Consider the following 26877-nt stretch of genomic DNA (forward strand, 5'->3'; position numbering starts at 1 on the left):
AGAATGAGCATTATCTAAGGCCGGTTAGCTCAGTTGGTTAGAGCGTCGTGCTAATAACGCGAGGCGCGGGTTCGATTCCCGTACTGGCCAGGGAGATTTTGTTTTACTTTACTACTCTCTCTTTCTGTCTTTCTCCACTCCTTACTCTCTCTTTCTCCACTCCTTACTCTCTCTTTCTGTCTTTCTCCACTCCTTACTCTTTCTCCACTCCTTACTCTCTCTTTCTCCACTCCCTACTCTCTCTTTCTCCACTCCTTACTCTCTCTTTCTCCACTCCTTACTCTCTCTTTCTGTCTTTCTCCACCCTTACTCTCTCTTTCTGTCTTTCTCCACTCCTTACTCTCTCTTTCTCCACTCCTTACTCTCTCTTTCTGTCTTTCTCCACTCCTTACTCTCTCTTTCTGTCTTTCTCCACTCCTTACTCCCCCTTTCTGTCTTTCTCCACTCCTTACTCTCTCTTCTGTCTTTTTTCTCCACTACTTACTCTCTCTTCTGTCTTTCTCCACTCCTTACTCTCTCTTTCTGTCTTTCTCCACTCCTTACTCTCTCTTTCTCCACTCCTTACTCATCTCTCTCGTCTTTCTCCACTCTTTTCTCTCTCTTTCTCCACTCCTTACTCTCTCTTTCTGTCTTTCTCCACTCCTTACTCTCGCTTTCTGTCTTTCTAAACTCTTTACTCCCTCTTTCTGTCTTTCTCCACATCCTTACTCCCTCTTCTGTCTTTCTCACTCCTTACTCTCTCTTTCTGTCTTTCTCCACTCCTTACTCTCTCTTTTGTTTTCTCCACTACTTCTATCTCTTTCTGTCTTTCTCCACTCCTTACTCATCTTTCTACACTCCTTACTCTCTCTTCTGTCTTTCTCCCACTCCTTGCTCTCTCTCTCTGTCTTTCTCCACTCTTTACTCTCTCTTTCTCCTCTCCTTACTCTCTCTTTCTGTCTTTCTCCACTCCTTACTCTCTCTCTTTCTCCACTCCTTATTCTCTCTTTCTCCACTCCCTACTCTCTCTTTCTCCACTCCTTACTCTCTCTTTCTCCACTCCTTACTCTCCCTTTCTGTCTTTCTCCACTCATTACTCTCTCTTTCTCCACTCCTTACTCTCTCTTTCTCCACTCCTTACTCTCCTTTCTGTCTTTCTCCACTCCTTACTCTCTCTTTCTCCAATCCTTACTCTCTCTTTCTCCTCTCCTTACTCTCCTTTCTGTCTTTCTCCACTCCTTACTCTCTCTTTCTCCACCTTACTCTCTCTTTCTCCACTCCTTACTCTCTTTCTGTCTTTCTACACTCCTTACTCTCTCTCTTTCTCCACTCCTTACTCTCTCTTTATCCACTCCTTACTCTCTCTTTCTCCGCTCTTATTTAGTACGGTGTAGTTATTTCCACCTTTATCCGTAGAATGAGCATTATCTAAGGCTGGTTAGCTCAGTTGGTTAGAGCGTCGTGCTAATAACGCGAAGGTCGCGGGTTCGATACCCGTACTGGCCAGGAGATTTTGTTTTTACTTTACTACTCTCTCTTTCTGTCTTTCTCCACTCCTTACTCTCTCTTCTCCACTCCTTACTCTTCTTTCTGTCTTTCTCCACTCCTTACTCTCTCTTTCTGTCTTCTCCACCTTACTCCCTCTTTCTGTCTTTCCACTCCTTACTCTCTCTTTCTGTCTTTCTCCACTCCTTACTCTCTTTCTGTCTTTCTCCACTACTTACTCCCTCTTTCTGTCTTTCTCCACTCCTTACTCTCTCTTTCTGTCTTTCTCACTCCTTACTCTCTCTTTCTGTCTTTCTCCACTCCTTACTCTCTCTTTCTCCACTCCTTACTCTCCCTTTCTGTCTTTCTCCACTCCTTACTCTCTCTTTCTCCACTCCTTACTCTCCCTTTCTGTCTTTCTCCACTCCTACTCTCTTTCTCCACTCCTACTCTCTCTTTCTCCTCTCCTTACTCTCCTTTCTGTCTTTCTCCACTCCTTACTCTCTCTTTCTCCACTCCTTACTCTCTCTTTCTCCACTCCTTACTCTCTCTTTCTGTCTTTCTACACTCCTTACTCTCTCTCTTCTCCACTCCTTACTCTCTCTTTCTCCACTCCTTACTCTTCTCCGCTCTTATTTAGTACGGTGTAGTTATTTCCCCTTTATCCGTAGAATGAGCATTATCTAAGGCGGTTAGCTCAGTTGGTTAGAGCGTCGTGCTAATAACGCGAAGGTCGCGGGTTCGATACCCGTACTGGCCAGGAGATTTTGTTTTTACTTTACTACTCTCTCTTTCTGTCTTTCTCCACTCCTTACTCTCTCTTTCTGTCTTTCTCCACTCCTTACTCTCTTTTTCTCCTCTCCTTACTCTCCTTTCTGTCTTTCTCCACTCCTTCTCTCTCTTCTTTCTCCACTCCTTATCTCTCTTTCTGTCTTTCTCCACTCCTTACTCTCTCTTTCTCCACTCCTTACTCTCTCTTCTCCACTCCTTACTCTCTCTCTGTCTTTCTCCACTCTTTCTCTCTCTTTCTCCACTCCTACTCTCTCTTTCTGTCTTTCTCCACTCCTTACTCTCGCTTTCTGTCTTTCTCCACTCCTTACTCCCTTTTCTGTCTTTCTCCACTCCTTACTCCTCTTTCTGTCTTTCTCCACTCCTTACTCTCTCTTTCTGTCTTTCTCCACTCCTTACTCTCTCTTTCTCCGCTCTTATTTAGTACGGTGTAGTTATTTCCACCTTTATCCGTAGAATGAGCATTACCTAAGGCCGGTTAGCTCAGTTGGTTAGAGCGTCGTGCTAATAACGCGAAGGTCGCGTGTTCGATACCCGTACTGGCCAGGAGATTTTGTTTTTACTTTACTACTCTCTCTTTCTGTCTTTCTCCACTCCTTACTCTCTCTTTCTGTCTTCTCCATCCTTACTCTCTCTTTCTTGTCTTTTCTCCACTACTTACTCCCTTTCTGTCTTTCTCCACTCCTTACTCTCTCTTCTGTCTTTCTCCACTCCTTACTCTCTCTTTCTGTCTTTCTCCACTCCTTACTCTCTCCTTTCCTCCCACCCCTTACTCCTCGCCCTTCTGTCTTTCCTCCACTCCCTTACTCTCTCTTTCTCCACTCCTTACTCTCTCTTTCTCCACTCCTACTCTCCCTTTCTGTTCTTTCTCCACTCCTTACTCTCTCTTTCTCCACTGCCTACTCTCTCTTTCTCCTCTCCTTACTCTCCCTTTCTGTCTTTCACACTCCTTACTCTCTCTTTCTCCACTCCTTACTCTCTCTTTCTCCACTCCTTACTCTCTCTTTCTGTCTTTCTACACTCCTCTACTCTCTCTCTTTCTCCACTCCTGTACTCTCTCTTTCTCCACCCTTACTCTCTCTTTCTCCGCTCTTATTTAGTACGGTGTAGTTTATTTCCACCTTTATCCGTAGAATGAGCATTATCTAAGGCCGGTTAGCTCAGTTGGTTAGAGCGTCGTGCTAATAACGCGAAGGTCGCGGGTTCGATACCCGTAACTGGCCAGGAGATTTTGTTTTACTTTACTACTCTCTCTTTCTGTCTTCTCCACTCCTTACTCTCTCTTTCTCCACTCCTTACTCTCTCTTTCTGTCTTTCTCCACTCCTTACTCTCTCTTCTGTCTTTCTCCACTCCTTACTCCTCTTTCTGTCTTTCTCCACTCCTTACTCTCTCTTTGTCTTTCTCCACTCCTTACTCTCTCTTTCTGTTTTCTCCACTACTTACTCCCTCTTTCTGTCTTTCTCCACTCCTTACTCTCTCTTTCTGTCTTTCTCCACTCCTTACTCTCTCTTTCTCCACTCCTTACTCTCCCTTTCTGTCTTTCTCCACTCCTTACTCTCTTTCTCCACTCCTTACTCTCTCTTTCTCCACTCCTTACTCTCCCTTTCTGTCTTTCTCCACTCCTTACTCTCTCTTTCTCCACTCCTTACTCTCTCTTTCTCCTCTCCTTACTCTCCCTTTCTGTCTTTCTCCACTCCTTACTCTCTCTTTCTCCACTCCTTACTCTCTCTTTCTCCACTCCTTACTCTCTCTTTCTGTCTTTCTACACTCCTTACTCTCTCTCTTTCTCCACTCCTTACTCTCTCTTTCTCCACTCCTTACTCTCTCTTTCTCCGCTCTTATTTAGTACGGTGTAGTTATTTCCACCTTTATCCGTAGAATGAGCATTATCTAAGGCCGGTTAGCTCAGTTGGTTAGAGCGTCGTGCTAATAACGCGAAGGTCGCGGGTTCGATACCCGTACTGGCCAGGAGATTTGTTTTTACTTTACTACTCTCTCTTTCTGTCTTTCTCCACTCCTTACTCTCTTTCTCCACTCCTTACTCTCTCTTTCTGTCTTTCTCCACTCCTTACTCTCTCTTTCTGTCTTTCTCCACTCCTTACTCTCTCTTTCTGTCTTTCTCCACTCCTTACTCTCTCTTTCTGTCTTTCTCCACTACTTACTCCCTCTTTCTGTCTTTCTCCACTCCTTACTCTCTCTTTCTGTCTTTCTCCACTCCTTACTCTCTCTTTCCTGTCTTTCTCCACTCCTTACTCTCTCTTTCTCCACTCCTTACTCTCCCTTTCTGTCTTTCTCCACTCCTTACTCTCTCTTTCTCCACTCCTTACTCTCTCTTTCTCCACTCCTTACTCTCCCTTTCTGTCTTTCTCCACTCCTTACTCTCTCTTTCTCCACCTCCTTACTCTCTCTTTCTGTCTTTCCTCCACTCCTTACTCCTCTTTCTGTCTTTCCTCCACTCCTTTACTCTCTCTTTTCTGTCTTTCTCCACTCCTTACTCTCTCTTTCTGTCTTTCTCCACTCTTACTCTCTCTTTCTCCACTCCTTACTCTCCCTTCTGTCTTCTCCACTCCTTACTCATCTCTTTCTCCACTCCTTACTCTCTCTTCTGTCTTTCTCCACTCCTTACCTTCTCTTTCTCACACTCCTTACTCTCTCTTTCTCCACTCCTACTCTCTCTCTGTCTTTCTCCACTCTTTTCTCTCTCTTTCTCCATCCTTACTCTCTCTTTCTGTCTTTCTCCACTCCTTACTCTCGGCTTTCTGTCTTTCTCCACTCCCTTACTCCCTCTTTCTGGTCTTTCTCCCACTCCTTACTCCCTCTTTCTGTCTTTCTCCACTCCTTACTCCTCTCTTCTGTCTTTCTCCACTCCTTACTCTCTCTTTCTCGCTCTTATTTAGTACGGTGGTAGTTATTTCCACCTTTATCCGTAGAATGAGCATTACCTAAGGCCGGTTAGCTCAGTGGTTAGAGCGTCGTGCTAATAATTGCGAAGGTCGCGTGTTCCGATACCCGTACTGGCCAGGAGATTTTGTTTTACTTACTACTCTCCTCTTTCTGTCTTTCTCCCACTCCTACTCTCTCTTTCTGTCTTTCTCCACTCCTTACTCTCTCTTTCTGTTCTTTCTCCACTACTTACTCCCTCTTTCTGTCTTTCTCCATCTCTTACTCTCTCTTTCTGTCTTCTCCACTCCTTACTCTCTCTTTCTGTCTTTCTCCACTCCTTACTCTCTCTTTCTCCATCCTTACTCTCCCTTTCTGTCTTTCTCCACTCCTTACTCTCTCTTTCTCCACTCCTTACTCTCTCTTTCTCCACTCCTTACTCTCCCTTTCTGTCTTTCTCCACTCCTTACTCTCTCTTTCTCCACTCCTTACTCTCTCTTTCTCCTCTCCTTACTCTCCCTTTCTGTCTTTCAACACTCCTTACTCTCTCTTTCTCCACTCCTTACTCTCTCTTCTCCACTCCTTACTCTCTCTTTCTGTCTTTCTACACTCCTTACTCTCTCTCTTTCTCCACTCCTTACTCTCTCTTTCTCCACCCCTTACTCTCTCTTTCTCCGCTCTTATTTAGTACGGTGTAGTATTTCCACCTTTATCCGTAGAATGAGCATTATCTAAGGCCGGTTAGCTCAGTTGGTTAGAGCGTCGTGCTAATAACGCGAAGGTCGCGGGTTCGATACCCGTACTGGCCAGGAGATTTTGTTTTTACTTTACTACTCTCTCTTTCTGTCTTTCTCCACTCCTTACTCTCCTCTTTCTCCACTCCTTACTCTCTCTTTCTGTCTTTCTCCACTCCTTACTCTCTCTTTCTGTCTTTCTCCACTCCTTACTCCCTCTTTCTGTCTTTCTCCACTCCTTACTCTCTCTTTCTGTCTTTCTCCACTCCTTACTCTCTCTTTCTGTCTTTCTCCACTACTTACTCCCTCTTTCTGTCTTTCTCCACTCCTTACTCTCTCTTTCTGTCTTTCTCCACTCCTTACTCTCTCTTTCTCACTCCTTACTCTCCCTTTCTGTCTTTCTCCACTCCTTACTCTCTTTCTCCACTCCTTACTCTCTCTTTCTCCACTCCTTACTCTCCCTTTCTGTTTTCTCCACTCCTTACTCTCTCTTTCTCCACTCCTTACTCTCTCTTTCTCCTCTCCTTACTCTCCCTTTCTGTCTTTCTCCACTCCTTACTCTCTCTTTCTCCACTCCTTACTCTCTCTTTCTCCACTCCTTACTCTCTCTTTCTGTCTTTCTACACTCCTTACTCTCTCTCTTTCTCCACTCCTTACTCTCTCTTTCTCCACTCCTTACTCTCTCTTTCTCCGCTCTTATTTAGTACGGTGTAGTTATTTCCACCTTTATCCGTAGAATGAGCATTATCTAAGGCCGGTTAGCTCAGTTGGTTAGAGCGTCGTGCTAATAACGCGAAGGTCGCGGGTTCGATACCCGTACTGGCCAGGAGATTTTGTTTTTACTTTACTACTCTCTCTTTCTGTCTTTCTCCACTCCTTACTGTCTCTTTCTCCACTCCTTACTCTCTCTTTCTGTCTTTCTCCACTCCTTACTCTCTCTTTCTGTCTTTCTCCACTCCTTACTCTCTCTTTCTGTCTTTCTCCACTCCTTACTCTCTCTTTCTGTCTTTCTCCACTACTTACTCCCTCTTTCTGTCTTTCTCCACTCCTTACTCTCTCTTTCTGTCTTTCTCCACTCCTTACTCTCTCTTTCTGTCTTTCTCCACTCCTTACTCTCTCTTTCTCCACTCCTTACTCTCCCTTTCTGTCTTTCTCCCACTCCTTACTCTCTCTTTCTCCACTCCTTACTCTCTCTTTCTCCACTCCTTACTCTCCCTTTCTGTCTTTCTCCACTCCTTACTCTCTCTTTCTCCACTCCTTACTCTCTCTTTCTGTCTTTCTCCACTCCTTACTCCCTCTTTCTGTCTTTCTCCACTCCTTACTCTCTCTTTCTGTCTTTCTCCACTCCTTACTCTCTCTTTCTGTCTTTCTCCACTCCTTACTCTCTCTTTCTCCACTCCTTACTCTCCCTTTCTGTCTTTCTCCACTCCTTACTCTCTCTTTCTCCACTCCTTACTCTCTCTTCTGTCTTTCTCCACTCCTTACTCTCTCTTTCTCCACTCCTTACTCTCTCTTTCTCCACTCCTTACTCTCTCTCTCTGTCTTTCTCCACTCTTTTCTCTCTCTTTCTCCACTCCTTACTCTCTCTTTCTGTCTTTCTCCACTCCTTACTCTCGCTTTCTGTCTTTCTCCACTCCTTACTCCCTCTTTCTGTCTTTCTCCACTCCTTACTCCCTCTTTCTGTCTTTCTCCACTCCTTACTCTCTCTTTCTGTCTTTCTCCACTCCTTACTCTCTCTTTCTCCGCTCTTATTTAGTACGGTGTAGTTATTTCCACCTTTATCCGTAGAATGAGCATTACCTAAGGCCGGTTAGCTCAGTTGGTTAGAGCGTCGTGCTAATAATGCGAAGGTCGCGTGTTCGATACCCGTACTGGCCAGGAGATTTTGTTTTTACTTTACTACTCTCTCTTTCTGTCTTTCTCCACTCCTTACTCTCTCTTTCTGTCTTTCTCCACTCCTTACTCTCTCTTTCTGTCTTTCTCCACTCCTTACTCTCTCTTTCTGTCTTTCTCCACTCCTTACTCTCTCTTTCTCCACTCCTTACTCTCTCTTTCTGTCTTTCTCCACTCCTTATTCTCTCTTTCTGTCTTTCTCCTCTCCTTACTCTCTCTTTCTCCACTCCTTACTCTCTTTCTGTCTTTCTCCACTCTTTACTCCCTCTTTCTGTCTTTCTTCTCTCCTTACTCTCTCTTTCTCCACTCCTTACTCTCTCTTTCTGTCTTTCTCCACTCCTTATTCTCTCTTTCTCTCTTTCTCCACTCCTTACTCTCTTTCTCCACTCCTTACTCTCTCTTTCTGTCTTTCACTGTTTCTTTCTCTCTCTCTCTCTCTCTCTCTCTCTTTCTCTCTCTCAATTCAATTTCAATTCATTTAAGGGCTTTATTGGCATGGTAAACATATGTTATGCAAGTGAGGTAGACAATATATATATCTATATACTATAGATAATATACAAAAGTGAAATAAACAATACAAATTAACAGTCAACATCACACTCACAGAAGTTCCAAAAAATAATAAAGACATTTCAAATGTCATGATGTATATATGCTGTGTTGCAAATGGTTAACGTACAATGAGGTTGGCTCATTTAAAGAAAGACGAAAAAGTCTGTCTGTCTCTCTCTCCTTTTCCTTCCCCTCGCCTGTTCTTTCCTCTGTAGGGGGTCTATGTGAGGAGAGGAGACTCCTTGGTCACAGAGTGAGGGTGTGAAATGCTTCATTATATTTCATTCACTGACAGGTCACAGTCATTTATTCTGTTAAATCAATGATCACTATGAAGTGTTGTTATTATCATGAGAATCCGAAATTGGACTATGGAGAGGGGTGTTTACAACACAGTATGTATTCAGGTTCAGATGTACAGGACTGACAGTCAACTACAACTACAGAGAAAGAGATACAGCCATAGTGTTGATCATTGACAGTGTAGAAGGGAACTACAGAGAAAGAGATACAGCCATAGTGTTGATCATTGACAGTGTAGAAGGGAACTACAGAGAAAGAGATACAGCCATAGTGTTGATCATTGACAGTGTAGAAGGGAGTCCTTGGAACTGGGCTGGATTTGTTGACCTTTTCTGCCCTCTAATGGTAGAACGTAGACATTGTAGATGAGCGACCACTTCCAGACCCATATATGGGTGTATCCCTGTTCCGTAGAGTGAACGTTATCTAAAGGCCGGATAGCTCAGTTGGTTAGAGCGTCGTGCTAATAACGCGAAGGTCGCGGGTTCGATACCTGTACTGGCCAGCAGAATTTTATTTTTATTTTTTACTATGAATGTCTACAGTGTCTCATAACTCTATTGATTGGGTTCTACCATATGCATTTTAAATTAGTGGAATGATTCGATTGTTATTGTGGAGTGACATTTTATTGTAGGAGTTTTTTTTTTAATTATAGGAGTTTTCATTGGTCTTTTATTATACAAGGAAGGAAGGAGGTCAGGGACTTCATGGACTAAGAGACAGAGAGACAGAATGGTGAAGAAACAGATAGACGGGTCCATCAATCATTTGATTCATTCATTATTTACACACACACACACACACACACACACACACACACACACACACACACACACACACACACACACACACAGTCTTGTACAGCTAACCTTGTGGGAACACACAATTCAATCCCATTTAAAATCCTATTTTGCATAACCACTAAACCTAACCTGTTCTCTTTTAACCTTACTCTAACCTTAACCTTAACCCTAACCAAAAACATAACCTTAACCCGAAACCAAAACCTAACCTTAACCCTAAACCAAAACCTAACCCTAAACCTAATTCTAACTTGAACCCTAAACCCCATAGAAATAGCATTTGCTCTCGTGGGGACTAACACTCTGTAAACAGGAATGACAAGCTAAAGTTACCTAGACAGTCACAGAAATGTATGTTCAGCCTGTTCATTATTTCAGTCCAAGTTGACTTATCTTACGAAGTCAGCTTGGTTTAACATAGTTCCTTTCGTTTTTGACCTCGACATTGTTGCTGGATCGATACTTTCATAGTTAACATGCTGTCTCTGCGAGCTAGGTTATGTCATCTGGAGTTGAAATAGGGCCCCAACAGCCCTCACTGATGTACAGAGCCCCAACAGCCCTCACTGATGTACAGGGCCCCAACAGCCCTCACTAATGTACAGAGCCCCAACAGCCCTCACTGATGTACAGGTCCCCAACAGCCCTCACTGATGTACAGGTTCCCAACAGCCCTCACTAATGTACAGAGCCCCAACAGCCCTCACTAATGTACAGAGCCCCAACAGCCCTCACTGATGTACAGAGCCCCAACAGCCCTCACTGATGTACAGAGCCCCAACAGCCCTGACTGATGTACAGGGTTCCCAACAGCCCTCACTAATGTACAGAGCCCCAACAGCCATCACTAATGTACAGAGCCCCAACAGCCCTCACTAATGTACAGAGCCCCAACAGCCCTCACTGATGAACAGGGTTCCAACAGCCCTCACTAATGTACAGGTCCCCAACAGCCCTCACTAATGTACAGGGTTCCAACAGCCCTCACTAATATACAGGTCCCCAACAGCCCTCACTGATGTACAGGTCCCCAACAGCCCTCACTGATGTACAGGGTTCCCAACAGCCCTCACTAATGTACAGGTCCCCAACAGCCCTCACTAATGTACAGGGTTCCAACAGCCCTCACTAATATACAGGTCCCCAACAGCCCTCACTAATGTACAGGTCCCCAACAGCCCTCACTAATGTACAGGTCCCCAACAGCCCTCACTAATGTACAGAGCCCCAACAGCCCTCACTGATGTACAGAGTTCCCAGGAGTAGCAGGCAAATATGTTTGTCTTGCAAAAGTTTTTATGTACCAAGGCCATTCCCTGGCTCCCCGTCCACATCGCTCAGGCCAAACTAAACGTTTGTTCTCCACAAGGAACGTATGTGCATTTCAGGGTGAATCATCAGGCAATCAAGGCCAAAGAATGGAGAGAGAGATGACCTGGAGGGAGATGACCTGGAGGGAGATGACCTGGAGGGGAGATGACCTGGAGGGAGCTGACCTGGAGGGAGATGACCTGGAGGGAGATGACCTGGAGGGGGATGACCTGGAGGGAGATGACCTGGAGGGAGATGACCTGGAGGGGAGATGACCTGGAGGGGAGATGACCTGGAGAGAGATGACCTGGAGGGGAGATGACCTGGAGGGAGATGACCTGGAGGGAGATGACCTGGAGGGAGATGACCTGGAGGGAGATGACCTGGAGGGAGATGACCTGGAGGGAGCTCCAGGCTCAGATATTTATGCCGCAGAAAAGTGGAGATGGGTGGCTAACAAGAAGACGTAAACCACACACACACACACATTAGTATGTAAATATATCAATATATTGTTATTTGTTGTTTATTAGATATATATGCTCCTTGTTATTTTATGATTGGAGATATTTAGGCCTACAGATGTTATCCATTTCCCACAGTGGACATGTGCAGTTGTGTTTACTCACAGGTGGAGGAGAGGGCACGGTTAGGTGAGATGGGGGCTGACAAGGAAAACATGAAATACTACATACGTACACATTCTCTCTCGCTCTCCCACACAATAAACATGATTCACACACACGCAAACAATAAACATGACTCACACATTAGACCCAATGTAAATACATTTTAATAATTTGTTTATTTTACATATCCTCCATTTTCTTGAAGGAAAATACCCTCCAACCACTAGGCTACCCGCCCCTCTAACCACTAGGCTACCTGCCACTCTAACCACTAGGCTACCTGCCCCTCTAACCACTAGGCTACCTGCCCCTCTAACCACTAACTCTAACCACTAGGCTACCTGCCCCTCTAACCACTAGGCTACCTGCCCCTCCAACCACTAGGCTACCTGCCCCTCTAACCACTAGGCTACCTGCCCCTCTAACCACTAGGCTACCTGCCCCTCTAACCACTAGGCTACCTGCCCCTCTAACCACTAGGCTACCTGCCTCTCTAACCACTAGGCTACCTGGCCCTCTAACCACTAGGCTACCTGCCTCTCTAACCACTAGGCTGCCTGTCTCTCTAACCACTAGGCTGCCTGCCCCTCTAACCACTAGGCTACCTGCCCCTCTAACCACTAGGCTACCTGCCTCTCTAACCACTAACTCTAACCACTAGGCTACCTGTGTCTCTAACCACTAGGCTACCTGTGTCTCTAACCACTAGGCAACCTGCCTCTCTAACCACTAGACTACCTGCCTCTCTAACCACTAGGCTACCTGTCTCTCTAACCACTAGGCTGCCTGCCCCTCTAACCACTAGGCTGCCCGCCCCTCTAACCACTAGGCTTCCTGCCCCTCTAACCACTAGGCTACCTGCAACTCTAACCTCTAGGCTACCTGCCCCTCTAACCACTAGGCTACCTGCCCCTCTAACCACTAGGCTACCTGCCCCTCTAACCACTAGGCTACCTGCCCCTCTAACCACTAGGCTACCTGCCTCTCTAACCACTAGGCTACCTGGCCCTCTAACCACTAGGCTACCTGCCTCTCTAACCACTAGGCTGCCTGTCTCTCTAACCACTAGGCTGCCTGCCCCTCTAACCACTAGGCTACCTGCCCCTCTAACCACTAGGCTACCTGCCTCTCTAACCACTAACTCTAACCACTAGGCTACCTGTGTCTCTAACCACTAGGCTACCTGTGTCTCTAACCACTAGGCAACCTGCCTCTCTAACCACTAGACTACCTGCCTCTCTAACCACTAGGCTACCTGTCTCTCTAACCACTAGGCTGCCTGCCCCTCTAACCACTAGGCTGCCCGCCCCTCTAACCACTAGGCTTCCTGCCCCTCTAACCACTAGGCTACCTGCAACTCTAACCTCTAGGCTACCTGCCCCTCCAACCACTAGGCTGCCTGCCCCTCTAACCACTAACTCTAACCACTAGGCTACCTGCCCCTCTAACCACTAGGCTACCTGCCCCTCCAACCACTAGGCTGCCTGCCTCTCTAACCACTAGGCTACCCGCCTCTCTAACCACTAGGCTACCTGCCCCTCTAACCACTAGGCTGCCTGTCTCTCTAACCACTAGGCTGCCCGCCCCTCTAACCACTAGGCTGCCTGCCCCTCTAACCACTAGGCTGCCTGCCCCTCTAACCACTAGGCTGCCTGCCCCTCTAACCACTAGGCTGCCTGCCCCTATAACCACTAGGCTGCCTTCCCCTCTAACCACTAGGCTGCCTGCCCCTCTAACCACTAGGCTGCCTGCCCCTCTAACCACTAGGCTGCCTTCCCCTCTAACCACTAGGCTGCCTGCCCCTCTAACCACTAGGCTGCCTGCGCCTCTAACCACTAGGCTGCCTGCCCCTCTAACCACTAGGCTGCCTTCCCCTCTAACCACTAGGCAGCCTTCCCCTCTAACCACTAGGCTACCTGCCCCTCTAACCACTAGGCTGCCCGCCCCTCTAACCACTAGGCTGCCTGCCTCTCTAACCACTAGACTACCTGTCTCTCTAACCACTAGGCTGCCTGCCCCTCTAACCACTAGGCTGCCCGCTCCTCTAACCACTAGGCTACCTGCCTCTCTAACCACTAGGCTGCCTGTCTCTCCAACCACTAGACTACCTGCCTCTCTAACCACTAGGCTACCTGTCTCTCTAACCACTAGGCTACCTGTCTCTCTAACCACTAGGCTACCTGTCTCTCTAACCACTAGGCTACTTGTCTCTCTAACCACTAGGCTGCCCGCCCCTCTAACCACTAGGCTACCTGTCTCTCTAACCACTAGGCTACCTGTCTCTCTAACCACTAGACTACCTGTCTCTCTAACCACTAGGCTACCTGTCTCTCTAACCACTAGGCTAACTGTCTCTCTAACCACTAGGCTGCCCGCCTCTCTAACCACTAGGCTACCTGTCTCTCTAACCACTAGGCTAACTGTCTCTCTAACCACTAGGCTGCCCGCCTCTCTAACCACTAGGCTACCTGTCTCTCTAACCACTAGGCTGCCTGCCCCTCTAATCACTAGGCTACCTGCCTCTCTAACCACTAGACTACCTGCCTCTCTAACCACTAGACTACCTGCCTCTCTAACCACTAGGCTTCCTGCCTCTCTAACCACTAGACTACCTGCCTCTCTAACCACTAGGCTACCTGCCTCTCTAACCACTAGGCTACCTGCCTCTCTAACCACTAGGCTACCTGCCTCTCTAACCACTAGGCTACCTGTCTCTCTAACCACTAGACTACCTGCCTCTCTAACCACTAGGCTACCTGTCTCTCTAACCACTAGACTACCTGCCTCTCTAACCACTAGGCTACCTGCCTCTCTAACCACTAGGCTACCTGCCTCTCTAACCACTAGACTACCTGCCTCTCTAACCACTAGGCTACCTGCCTCTCTAACCACTAGGCTACCTCCCTCTCTAACCACTAGGCTACCTGCCTCTCTAACCACTAGGCTACCTGCCTCTCTAACCACTAGGCTACCTGCCTCTCTAACCACTAGGCTACCTGCCTCTCTAACCACTAGGCTACCTGTCTCTCTAACCACTAGACTACCTGCCTCTCTAACCACTAGGCTACCTGCCTCTCTAACCACTAGGCTACCTGCCTCTCTAACCACTAGACTACCTGCCTCTCTAACCACTAGGCTACCTGCCTCTCTAACCACTAGACTACCTGCCTCTCTAACCACTAGGCTGCTGTAATAATACATAATAGAGTGACCAATTGTTGTGATTGTTTAGTCATAGTTACTGTATTGTGGTTGTTTAGTCATAGTTACTGTATTGTGGTTGTTTAGTCATAGTTACTGTATTGTGATTGTTTAGTTACTGTATTATGATTGTTTAGTCGTAGTTACTGTATTGTGTTTGTATAGTCATAGTTACTGTGTTGTTATTATTTAGTCATAGTTACTGTGTTGTTATTATTTAGTCATAGTTAGTGTATTGTGATTATTTAGTAATAGTTACTGTATTGTGATTGTTTAGTCATAGTTACTGTGTTGTGATTGTTTAGTCATAGTTACTGTAATTTGATTGTTTAGTCATAGTTACTGTGTTGTGATTGTTTAGTCATAGTTACTGTAATTTGATTGTTTAGTCATAGTTACTGTGTTGTGATTGTTTAGTCATAGTTACTGTAATTTGATTGTTTAGTCATAGTTACTGTGTTGTGATTGTTTAGTCATAGTTACTGTAATTTGATTGTTTAGTCATAGTTACTGTGTTGTGATTGTTTAGTCATAGTTACTGTAATTTGATTGTTTAGTCATAGTTACTGTGTTGTGATTGTTTAGTCATAGTTACTGTAATTTGATTGTTTAGTCATAGTTACTGTATTGTGATTGTTTAGTCATAGTTACTGTAATTTGATTGTTTAGTCATAGTTACTGTGTTGTGATTGTTTAGTCATAGTTACTGTAATTTGATTGTTTAGTCATAGCTACTGTACTGTGGTTGTTTAGTCATAGTTACTGTAATTTGATTGTTTAGTCATAGTTACTGTATTGTGATTGTTTAGTCATAGTTACTGTAATTTGATTGTTTAGTCATAGTTACTGTGTTGTGATTGTTTAGTCCATAGTTACTGTAATTTGATTGTTTAGTCATAGTTACTGTGTTGTGATTGTTTAGTCATAGTTACTGTAATTTGATTGTTTAGTCATAGTTACTGTGTTGTGATTGTTTAGTCATAGTTACTGTAATTTGATTGTTTAGTCATAGTTACTGTGTTGTGATTGTTTAGTCATAGTTACTGTAATTTGATTGTTTAGTCATAGTTACTGTGTTGTGATTGTTTAGTCATAGTTACTGTAATTTGATTGTTTAGTCATAGTTACTGTATTGTGATTGTTTAGTCATAGTTACTGTAATTTGATTGTTTAGTCATAGTTACTGTGTTGTGATTGTTTAGTCATAGTTACTGTAATTTGATTGTTTAGTCATAGCTACTGTACTGTGGTTGTTTAGTCATAGTTACTGTAATTTGATTGTTTAGTCATAGTTACTGTATTGTGATTGTTTAGTCATAGTTACTGTAATTTGATTGTTTAGTCATAGTTACTGTATTGTGATTGTTTAGTCATAGTTACTGTAATTTGATTGTTTAGTCATAGTTACTGTGTTGTGATTGTTTAGTCATAGTTACTGTAATTTGATTGTTTAGTCATAGCTACTGTATTGTGGTTGATTAGTCATAGTTACTGTATTGTGATGGTTGTCGTAGTTACTGTATTGTGATTGTTTAGTGTTTTATTTACTCAATCAAGTAGTGCCCAAGGAGGGATCGAACCGTGTCTCAACAGCAGCAGAAAAGTTCAAATAAGATATACAGAAATGGCTGTGGGGAACTGGGCTGGATTTGTTTACGTTCTCTGCCCTCTAATGGTAGTTGGCTGAGCATGATCTAAGGCCGGTTAGCTCAGTTGGTTAGAGCGTCGTGCTAATAACGCGAAGGTCGCGGGTTCGATACCCGTACTGGCCAGGAGATTTTGTTTCTACTTTACTGTTTATGTCTACAGTGTCTCATAACTCCATTGATTGGGGTTTACAATGTGCATTTTAAATTAGTAGTATGAGTTGTCGATTGTTATTGTGGAGTGGACATTTTAATGTAGGAGTTTTTTTTAATTGTAGGAGTTTTCATTCGTTTTTTATTGTACAAGGAAGGAAGGAGGACAGGGACTTCATGGACTAAGAGACAGAGAGACAGAATGGTGAAGAAACAGATAGATGGGTCCATCAATCATTTAATTCATTCATTATTTACACACATACATACACACACACACACACACACACACACACACACACACACACACACACACACACACACACACACACACACACACACACACACACACACACACACACACACACACACACACACACACACACATCCTACTCTTCAGGTATGTGCAGTTTGGCTGCAGTATATTTGAAAATAACTTGTTGCTTTGCTTTTCTCCTGGCCAGACCGTGTCTGTTCGTCCCAAATGGCACCCGACTCACAATAGGGCTCTGGTCAACAGTAGTTCACTATATAGGGCATTGGGCCCTGGTCAACAGTAGTTCACTATATAGGGCATAGGATACCATTTGGGACGAAAGCTGTGAGTCTATTATTAACACAGTGTTCTGTTGTCTGAAACACATTCTGTGCTTTGGACAGGATTATTCCGCCAGGCCGTAGAGAGTGTGTGTGTGTGTGTGTGTGTGTGTGTGTGTGTGTGTGTGTGTGTGTGTGTGTGTGTGTGTGTGTGTGTGTGTGTGTGTGTGTGTGTGTGTGTCTGTCAGGCTGTAAAGTTGAGGGGAAACTGGCATTTATAAGAGTGCAATTTCATGGCAAAGGACAGCCGTTAACACACAAGGTTTAGTGATAATCAAAACCTTACCTCAGACATTCTTCTGTATTGGAGGACCAGGCCCCGGTGTTTCCACCTCCTGGGTCTGGCAGGCAGAGAGAGAGAGACTGGTGTTTCCACCTCCTGGGTCTGGCAGGCAGAGAGAGAGAGACTGGTGTTTCCACCTCCTGGGTCTGGCAGGCAGAGAGAGAGAATGAGAGAGACTGGTGTTTCCACCTCCTGGGTCTGGCAGGCAGAGAGAGAGAATGAGAGAGACTGGTGTTGACTGGTGCAGATCAGACCTGAGATATTCTGATGTTTTCAATGGAAGGGGGACGTGTATTGTGAGTTTGAGTGTATATGTGGAGGGAGGTTTCTCTCTCTCTCTCTCGGTCTGTTACTACATTGTACCCAGCTGTCCAGTGTCGTGCTCCAGCACCTGCGTCCCTCCCTGGCCCCAGAACCAGTTTTGACCCCTCGGCGACCTGGAAGTAGTCCAGACCCCCAATGGAGGGGCAGAATAAAGGTCACTCCCACTACGCTTCCTGCCAACGGCACCATGTGTGTGTGTGTGTGTGTGTGTCTGTGTGTGTCTGTGTGTGTGTGTCTGTGTGTGTGTGTGTTTGTGTCTGTGTGTGTGTGTGTGTGTGTGTGTGTGTGTGTGTGTGTGTGTGTGTGTGTGTGTGTGTGTGTGTGTGTGTGCGTGTGTGTGTGTGTGTGTGTGTGTGTGTGTGTGTGTGTGTGTGTGTGTCTGTGTGTGTGTCTGTGTCTGTGTCTGTGTCTGTGTCTGTGTCTGTGTGTCTGTGTGTCTGTGTGTCTGTGTCTGTGTGTCTGTGTGTCTGTGTCTGTGTGTGTGGCCAGTTGGTTAGTGAGAGGGGGCGGTTGTTTGGTGGACACCTGCCAGTAGATCAGGTTATCTACCTACGTCACAAGCAAACTAACACAGCTGGATGGACCCTCTGTCTCTAGACACTAAGAACAGTCTGTAACTCTCATTGGGATTAACTGAGGTTTGGCTCTCAGAGAGCTGAGAGCGACAGAGAGAGACAGAGGAAGAGGGAAAAGAGAAAGAGGAGGGTAAATAGATAGAAGGAGAGAGAGAGAGAGACAGAGAGAGAGAGAGAGAGAGAGAGAAATGGAAAGGGAGAGAGGGAGATAGGAGAGAGAGATGGCCGATGGGGTGACTTCTCTTTTTGTGGTCCTCTCTCTCCCCTGTGATAGTCCACACACCAGATGCCCACTTTGGCAGAGCACGGCAAGGGGCTGACACACACACACACACACTCTCTAACACACACACACACACACACACACACACACACACACACACACACACACACACACACACACACACACACACACACACACACACACAGAGTGAGGAGTGGACACGCACACATACACAGTGTATGAACACACACACACATAGGGGCTGTAAAAGAGCACTGGTCCATCTGCCATCTCTCTGGCACTCAGGACATCGGGGGTCTCAGAGCAGCTATAGAGCCTCACTTGGACAGACTGTGAACAGTGTGAGTGTGTGTCAGAGAGACTGGTGGGAGGAGCGATAGGAGGATAAGCTCCTCCTCCTCCTCCTCTGTGGTTTCCAGTCCAGTCCAGTCTCCTCTGTGGTTTCCAGTCCAGTCCAGTCTCCTCTGTGGTTTCCAGTCCAGTCCAGTCTCCTCTGTGGTTTCCAGTCCAGTCCAGTCTCCTCTGTGGTTTCCAGTCCAGTCCAGTCTCCTCTGTGGTTTCCAGACAGAAACGTCTTACTGGGACTGATATGTTGTTGTTTATCTACCTTAGTTAGAACGAATGTTACGGACACAGAAACGTCTTACTGGGACTGATATGTTGTTGTTTATCTACCTTAGTTTGAATGAATGTTACGGACATAGAAACATCTTACTGGGACTGATATGTTGTTGTTTATCTTCCTTAGTTAGAACGAATGTTACGGACACAGAAACGTCTTACTGGGACTGATATGTTGTTGTTTATCTTCCTTAGTTAGAACGAATGTTACGGACACAGAAACGTCTTACTGGGACTGATATGTTGTTGTTTATCTACCTTAGTTTGAATGAATGTTACGGACACAGAAACATCTTACTGGGACTGATATGTTGTTGTTTATCTTCCTTAGTTAGAACGAATGTTACGGACACAGAAACGTCTTACTGGGACTGATATGTTGTTGTTTATCTTCCTTAGTTAGAACGAATGTTACGGACACAGAAACGTCTTACTGGGACTGATATGTTGTTGTTTATCTACCTTAGTTTGAATGAATGTTACGGACATAGAAACATCTTACTGGGACTGATATGTTGTTGTTTATCTTCCTTAGTTAGAACGAATGTTACGGACACAGAAACGTCTTACTGGGACTGATATGTTGTTGTTTATCTTCCTTAGTTAGAACGAATGTTACGGACACAGAAACGTCTTACTGGGACTGATATGTTGTTGTTTATCTACCTTAGTTGGAACAAATGACAGAAAACAGACGGGCTGTGAGTTTCGACGCTGTCAAAAGCATCACGCACTTCAACTTCGGGAGCAAGTCTATTTTCCTCGCGTCTATGGGAAAAGGAACCTACCAAAATGAACTGCAAAGCACACTGGGTATTATTATTGGCCTTGTTTCGGGGCAGATAATACTCGGCACCCTCATTAGAATAATACTCTGCATCCTCATTAGAATAATACTCAGCATCCTCATTAGAATAATACTCTGTGTGCTCATTAGAATAATACTCTGCATCCTCATTAGAATAATACTCTGCATGAGCATTAGAATAATACTCTGCATCCTCATTAGAATAATACTCTGCATGAGCATTAGAATAATACTCTGCATCCTCATTAGAATAATACTCAGCATATTCATTAGAATAATACTCTGCACCCTCATTAGAATAATACTCTGCATCCTCATTAGAATAATACTCAGCATCTTCATTAGAATAGTAACTCTGCATGCTCATTAGAATAATACTCAGCATCTTCATTAGAATAGTACTCAGCATCTTCATTAGAATAATACTCTGTGTGCTCATTAGAATAATACTTCAGCATCTTCATTAGAATAGTACTCAGCATCTTCATTAGAATAGTACTCTGCATGCTCATTAGAATAATACTCTGCATGAGCATTAGAATAATACTCTGCATCCTCATTAGAATAATAATCTGCATGATCATTAGAATAATACTCAGCATATTCATTAGAATAATACTCAGCATCCTCAATAGAATAATACTCTGCATTATTACATATTTACAAAATCTAAATTACAGCTCTCGAATGTATCTTGTTACAAAATCCATTGAGTGTAGTTTAGCCTAGTGTAATATACAAGTTACAAAATACTCAGAATAAATAATAATACGTATAGCATCTTGTGTGTTACAACCATGTGCTATTGTCACTGACTGTATAACAAACTGATGGTGAGGGAGTTTTGACTGTTGGTGAGGGAGTGTTTGACTGTTGGTGAGGGAGTTTTAACTGTTGGTGAGGGAGTAGTTTTAAACTGATGGTGAGGGAGTTTTAACTGTTGGTGAGGGAGTTTTGACTGTTGGGAGGGAGTCGTTTTAACTGTTGGTGAGGGAGTTTTAACTGTTGGTGAGGGAGTTTTAACTGATGGTGAGGGAGTTTTACTGTTGGTGAGGGGAGTTTTAAGCTGTTGGTGAGGGAGTTTAAACTGATGGTGAGGGAGTTTTAAAACTGTTGGTGAGGGAGTTTTAAACTGTTGGAGTGAGGGAGTCGTTTTTAACTGTTGGTGAGAGAGTAGTTTTGACTGTTTGGTGAGGGAGTTTTAACTGTTGGTGAGGGGAGTTTGAACTGTTGGTGAGGGAGTTTTTGACTGTTGGTGAGGGAGTCGTTTTAACTGTTGGTGAGAGAGTAGTTTTGACTGTTGGTGAGGGAGTTTTTAAAACTGTTGGTGAGAGAGTAGTTTTAAACTGATGGTGAGGGAGTTTTAACTGTTGGTGAGGGAGTTTTTAACTTTTGGTGAGGGAGTTTTAACTGTTGGGTGGGGAGTTTTGACTGTTGGTGAGGGAGTCGTTTTAAACTGTTGGTGAGAGAGTAGTTTTGACTGTTGGTGAGGGAGTTTTAAACTGTTGGTGAGGGAGTTTAACTGTTGGTGAGGGAGTTTTGACTGTTGGTGAGGGAGTCGTTTTAACTGTTGGTGAGAGAGTAGTTTTGACTGTTGGTGAGGGAGTTTTAAACTGATGGTGAGGGAGTCGTTTTAACTGTTGGTGAGGGAGTTTTAACTGTTGGTGAGGGAGTTTTAAACTGTTGGTGAGGGAGTTTTGACTGTTGGTGAGGGAGTCGTTTTAACTGTTGGTGAGAGAGTAGTTTTGACCTGTTGGTGAGGGAGTTTTAACTGTTGGTGAGGGAGTTTTAAACTGTTGGTGAGGGAGTTTTGACTGTTTGGTGAGGGAGTCGTTTTAACTGTTGGTGAGAGAGTAGTTTTGACTGTTGGTGAGGGAGTTTTAACTGATGGTGAGGGAGTCGTTTTAAACTGTTGGTGGAGGGAGTTTTAAAACTGTTGGTGAGGGAGTTTAAACTGTTGGTGGGGGAGTTTTAACTGTTGGTGAGGGAGTTCTACTGTTGGTGAGGGAGTAGTTTTAACTGTTGGTGAGGGAGTAGTTCTAACTGTTGGTGAGGGAGTAGTTTTAAACTGTTGGTGAGAGAGTTTTAAACTGATGGTGAGGGAGTTTTAACTGTTGGTGAGGGAGTTTTAAACTGTTGGTGAGAGAGTTTTAACTGTTGGTGAGAGATTAGTTTTAACTGTTGGTGAGGGAGTTTTAACTGTTGGTGAGGGAGTTTTAACTGATGGTGAGGGAGTTTTAAACTGTTGGTGGGGAGTAGTTTTAAACTGTTGGTGAGGGAGTAGTTTTAACTGTTGGTGAGGGAGTAGTTTTAAAACTGTGGTGAGAGAGTAGTTTTAACTGTTGGTGGAGGGAGTTTTAACTGATGGTGAGGGAGTTCTAACTGTTTTGTGGAGGCGTTTTAACTGTTGGTGGGGGGAGCAGTTTTGACTGTTGGTGAGGGATTAGTTTGACTGTTGTGGGGGAGTAGTTTTGACTGTTGGTGAGGGAGTTTTAAACTGATGGTGAGGGAGTTTTTAACTGTTGGTGGGGAGTAGTTTTAACTGTTGGTGAGGAGTCGTTTTAACTGTTGGTGAGAGAGTAGTTTTAACTGTTGGTGAGGGAGTTTAACTGATGGTGAGGGAGTTCTAAACTGTTTGTGAGGGAGGTTTTAACTGTTGTGGGGGAGCAGTTTGGACTGTTGGTGAGGGAGTATTTTGACTGTTGGTGGGGGGAGTAGTTTTGACTGTTGGTGAGGGAGTTTTAACTGTTGGTGAGAGAGTAGTTTTGACTGTTGGTGAGGGAGTTTTAACTGTTGGTGAGGGAGTAGTTTTAACTGTTGGTGAGGGAGTTTTAACTGTTGGTGAGGGAGTTTTAACTGTTGGTGAGGGAGTCGTTTTGACTGTTGGTGAGGGAGTTTTAACTGTTGGTGAGGGAGTTTTTAACTTTTGGTGAGGGAGTAGTTTTGACTGTTGGTGAGGGAGTAGTTTTAACTGTTGGTGAGGGAGTTTTAACTGTTGGTGAGAGAGTAGTTTTAACTGTTGGTGAGGGAGTTTTAACTGTTGGTGAGGGAGTTTTAACTGTTGGTGAGGGAGTTTTAACTGTTGGTGAGGGAGTTTTAACTGTTGGTGAGAGAGTTTTAACTGATGGTGAGGGAGTTTTAACTGTTGGTGAGGGAGTTTTAACTGTTGGTGAGGGAGTAGTTTTAACTGTTGGTGAGGGAGTAGTTTTAACTGTTGGTGAGGGAGTAGTTTTAACTGTTGGTGAGAGAGTTTTTAACTGTTGGTGAGGGAGTTTTAACTGTTGGTGAGGGAGTTTTAACTGTTGGTGAGAGAGTTTTAACTGTTGGTGAGAGAGTAGTTTTAACTGTTGGTGAGGGAGTAGTTTTAACTGTTGGTGAGGGAGTAGTTTTAACTGTTGGTGAGAGAGTAGTTTTAACTGTTGGTGAGGGAGTTTTAACTGTTGGTGAGGGAGTTTTAACTGTTGGTGAAGGAGTTTTAACTGTTGGTGAGGGAGTTTTAACTGTTGGTGAGGGAGTTTTAACTGTTGGTGAGGGAGTAGTTTTTAACTGTTGGTGAGGGAGTAGTTTTAACTGTTGGTGAGGAGTTTTAAACTGTTGGTGAGGGAGTTTTAACTGTTGGTGAGGGGTTTTAACTGTTGGTGAGGGGAGTAGTTTTAACTGTTTGGTGAGGGAGTTTTTAACTGTTGGTGAGGGAGTAGTTTTAAGCTGTTTGGTGAGGGAGTAGTTTTAACTGTTGGTGAGGGAGTTTTAACTGTTGGTGAGGGAGTATTTTTAACTGTTGGTGAGAGAGTTTTAACTGTTGGTGAGGGAGTTTTAACTGTTGGTGAGGGAGTAGTTTTAACTGTTGGTGAGGGAGTTTTAACTGTTGGTGAGGGAGTTTTAACTGTTGGTGAGGGAGTAGTTTTAACTGATGGTGAGGGAGTTTTAACTGTTGGTGAGAGAGTTTTAACTGTTGGTGAGAGAGTTTTAACTGATGGTGAGGGAGTTTTAACTGTTGGTGAGGGAGTAGTTTTAACTGATGGTGAGGGAGTTTTAACTGTTGGTGAGAGAGTTTTAACTGGGTGAGAGAGTTTTGAACTGTTGGTGAGGGGTGGTAGTTTTGACTGTTGGTGAGGGAGTAGTTTTAACTGTTGGTGAGGGAGTTTTAACTGTTGGTGAGGGAGTAGTTTTAACTGTGTTGTGGGAGTAGTTTTAACTGTTGGTGAGGGAGTAGTTTAACTGTTGGTGAGAGAGTAGTTTTGACTGTTGGTGAGGGAGTTTTAACTGTTGGTGAGGGAGTTTTAACTGTTGGTGAGGGAGTTTTAACTGTTGGTGAGGGAGTTTTCACTGTTGGTGAGGGAGTTTTAACTGTTGGTGAGAGAGTAGTTTTAACTGTTGGTGAGGGAGTTTTAACTGATGGTGAGGGAGTTTTAACTGATGGTCAGGGAGTAGTTTTAACTGTTGGTGAGAGAGTTTTAACTGTTGGTGAGGGAGTTCTAACTGTTGGTGAGGGAGTTTTAACTGTTGGTGAGGGAGTTTTAACTGTTGGTGAGGGAGTTTTAACTGTTGGTGAGAGAGTAGTATTGACTGTTGGTGAGAGAGTAGTTTTAACTGTTGGTGAGGGAGTTTTAACTGTTGGTGAGGGAGTAGTTTTAACTGTTGGTGAGGGAGTTTTAACTGTTGGTGAGGGAGTAGTTTTAACTGTTGGTGAGGGAGTAGTTTTAACTGTTGGTGAGGGAGTTTTAACTGTTGGTGAGGGAGTATTTTTGACTGTTGGTGAGAGAGTTTTAACTGATGGTGAGGGAGTTTTAACTGTTGGTGAGGGAGTTTTAACTGTTGGTGAGGGAGTCGTTTTAACTGTTGGTGAGAGAGTAGTTTTGACTGTTGGTGAGGGAGTTTTAACTGTTGGTGAGGGAGTTTTAACTGTTGGTTAGGGAGTTTTGACTGTTGGTGAGGGAGTCGTTTAACTGTTGGTGAGAGAGTAGTTTGACTGTTGGTGAGGGAGTTTTAACTGTTGGTGAGAGAGTAGTTTTAACTGATGGTGAGGGAGTTTTTAACTGTTGGTGAGGGAGTTTTTAACTTTTGGTGAGGGAGTTAGTTTTAACTGTTGGTGAGGGAGTTTTGACTGTTGGTGAGGGAGTCGTTTTAACTGTTGGTGAGAGAGTAGTTTTGACTGTTGGTGAGGGAGTTTTAACTGTTGGTGAGGGAGTTTTAACTGTTGGTGAGGGAGTTTTGACTGTTGGTGAGGGAGTCGTTTTAACTGTTGGTGAGAGAGTAGTTTTGACTGTTGGTGAGGGAGTTTTAACTGATGGTGAGGGAGTCGTTTTAACTGTTGGTGAGGGAGTTTTAACTGTTGGTGAGGGAGTTTTAACTGTTGGTGAGGGAGTTTTGACTGTTGGTGAGGGAGTCGTTTTAACTGTTGGTGAGAGAGTAGTTTTGACTGTTGGTGAGGGAGTTTTAACTGTTGGTGAGGGAGTTTTAACTGTTGGTGAGGGAGTTTTGACTGTTGGTGAGGGAGTCGTTTTAACTGTTGGTGAGAGAGTAGTTTGACTGTTGGTGAGGGAGTTTTAACTGATGGTGAGGGAGTCGTTTTAACTGTTGGTGAGGGAGTTTTAACTGTTGGTGAGGGAGTTTTAACTGTTGGTGAGGGAGTTTTAACTGTTGGTGAGGGAGTTCTAACTGTTGGTGAGGGAGTAGTTTTAACTGTTGGTGAGGGAGTAGTTCTAACTGTTGGTGAGGGAGTAGTTTTAACTGTTGGTGAGAGAGTTTTAACTGATGGTGAGGGAGTTTTAACTGTTGGTGAGGGAGTTTTAACTGTTGGTGAGAGAGTTTTAACTGTTGGTGAGAGATAGTTTTAACTGTTGGTGAGGGAGTTTTTAACTGTTGGTGAGGGAGTTTTAACTGATGGTGAGGAGTTTTAACTGTTGGTGGGGAGTAGTTTTAACTGTTGGTGAGGGAGTAGTTTTAACTGTTGGTGAGAGAGTAGTTTTAACTGTTGGTGAGGGAGTTTTAACTGATGGTGAGGGAGTTCTAACTGTTTGTGAGGGCGTTTTAACTGTTGGTGGGGGAGCAGTTTGACTGTTGGTGGGGGAGTAGTTTTTGACTGTTGGTGAGGGAGTTTTAACTGATGGTGAGGGAGTTTTAACTGTTGGTGGGGAGTAGTTTTAACTGTTGGTGAGGGAGTAGTTTTAACTGTTGGTGAGAGAGTAGTTTTAACTGTTGGTGAGGGAGTTTTAACTGATGGTGAGGGAGTTCTAACTGTTTGTGGGAGTTTTAACTGTTGGTGGGGGAGCAGTTTGGACTGTTGGTGAGGGAGTAGTTTTGACTGTTGGTGGGGGGAGTAGTTTGACTGTTGGTGAGGAGTTTTAACTGTTGTGTGAGAGAGTAGTTTTGACTGTTGGGAGGGAGTAGTTTTTAACTGTTGGTGAGGGAGTTTTAACTGTTGGTGAGTGAGGGAGTTTTAACTGTTGGTGAGGGAGTCGTTTTGACTGTTGGTGAGGGAGTTTTAACTGTGGTGAGGGAGTTTTAACTTTTGGTGAGAGAGTAGTTTGACTGTTGGTGAGGGAGTAGTTTTAACTGTTGGTGAGGAGTTTTTAACTGTTGGTGAGAGAGTAGTTTTAACTATTGGTGAGGGAGGAGTTTTAACTGTTGGTGAGGGAGAGTTTTAACTGTTGGTGAGGGATTTTTAACTGTTGGTGAGGGAGTTTTAACTGTTGGTGAGAGAGTTTAACTGATGGTGAGGGAGTTTTAACTGTTGGTGAGGGAGTTCTAACTGTTGGTGAGGGAGTAGTTTTAACTGTTGGTGAGGGAGTTTTTAACTGTTGGTGAGGGAGTTTTAACTGATGGTGAGGGAGTTTTTAACTGTTGGTGGGGGTAGTAGTGTTTTAACTGTTGGTGAGGGAGAGTTTTAACTGTTGGTGAGGGGTAGTTTTAACTGTTGGTGAGAGAGTAGTTTTAACTGTTGGTGAGGAGTTTTAACTGATGGTGAGGGAGTTCTAACTGTTTGTGAGGCGTTTTAACTGTTGGTGGGGAGCAGTTTTGACTGTTGGTGAGGGAGTAGTTTTGACTGTTGGTGGGGGAG

At 44.3% G+C, this 26877-nt stretch overlaps 11 non-coding genes across 11 annotated transcripts; all 11 read left to right on the forward strand.

The window, feature by feature from the left end:
• The first annotated feature begins 18 nt into the window (after positions 1 to 18).
• trnai-aau (transfer RNA isoleucine (anticodon AAU)) lies at positions 19 to 90 on the forward strand. The gene has a single exon. It is a non-coding gene; the product is annotated as a tRNA-Ile (tRNA).
• A 1321-nt stretch (positions 91 to 1411) lies between these two features.
• Positions 1412 to 1485, forward strand: trnai-aau (transfer RNA isoleucine (anticodon AAU)). The gene has a single exon. It is a non-coding gene; the product is annotated as a tRNA-Ile (tRNA).
• A 666-nt stretch (positions 1486 to 2151) lies between these two features.
• Positions 2152 to 2224, forward strand: trnai-aau (transfer RNA isoleucine (anticodon AAU)). The gene has a single exon. It is a non-coding gene; the product is annotated as a tRNA-Ile (tRNA).
• A 501-nt stretch (positions 2225 to 2725) lies between these two features.
• On the forward strand, positions 2726 to 2799 carry trnai-aau (transfer RNA isoleucine (anticodon AAU)). Its single transcript has one exon. It is a non-coding gene; the product is annotated as a tRNA-Ile (tRNA).
• A 603-nt stretch (positions 2800 to 3402) lies between these two features.
• trnai-aau (transfer RNA isoleucine (anticodon AAU)) lies at positions 3403 to 3477 on the forward strand. Its single transcript has one exon. It is a non-coding gene; the product is annotated as a tRNA-Ile (tRNA).
• Positions 3478 to 4148: 671 nt separating this feature from the next.
• trnai-aau (transfer RNA isoleucine (anticodon AAU)) lies at positions 4149 to 4222 on the forward strand. Its single transcript has one exon. It is a non-coding gene; the product is annotated as a tRNA-Ile (tRNA).
• Positions 4223 to 5869: 1647 nt separating this feature from the next.
• trnai-aau (transfer RNA isoleucine (anticodon AAU)) lies at positions 5870 to 5943 on the forward strand. Its single transcript has one exon. It is a non-coding gene; the product is annotated as a tRNA-Ile (tRNA).
• A 677-nt stretch (positions 5944 to 6620) lies between these two features.
• Positions 6621 to 6694, forward strand: trnai-aau (transfer RNA isoleucine (anticodon AAU)). Its single transcript has one exon. It is a non-coding gene; the product is annotated as a tRNA-Ile (tRNA).
• Positions 6695 to 7672: 978 nt separating this feature from the next.
• On the forward strand, positions 7673 to 7746 carry trnai-aau (transfer RNA isoleucine (anticodon AAU)). Its single transcript has one exon. It is a non-coding gene; the product is annotated as a tRNA-Ile (tRNA).
• A 1304-nt stretch (positions 7747 to 9050) lies between these two features.
• On the forward strand, positions 9051 to 9124 carry trnai-aau (transfer RNA isoleucine (anticodon AAU)). The gene has a single exon. It is a non-coding gene; the product is annotated as a tRNA-Ile (tRNA).
• A 7140-nt stretch (positions 9125 to 16264) lies between these two features.
• trnai-aau (transfer RNA isoleucine (anticodon AAU)) lies at positions 16265 to 16338 on the forward strand. The gene has a single exon. It is a non-coding gene; the product is annotated as a tRNA-Ile (tRNA).
• The last annotated feature ends 10539 nt before the right edge of the window (positions 16339 to 26877 follow it).

The sequence above is a fragment of the Oncorhynchus kisutch genome, unplaced genomic scaffold, assembly GCF_002021735.2.
Source record: "Oncorhynchus kisutch isolate 150728-3 unplaced genomic scaffold, Okis_V2 scaffold2496, whole genome shotgun sequence".
Lineage (NCBI taxonomy): Eukaryota > Metazoa > Chordata > Actinopteri > Salmoniformes > Salmonidae > Oncorhynchus > Oncorhynchus kisutch.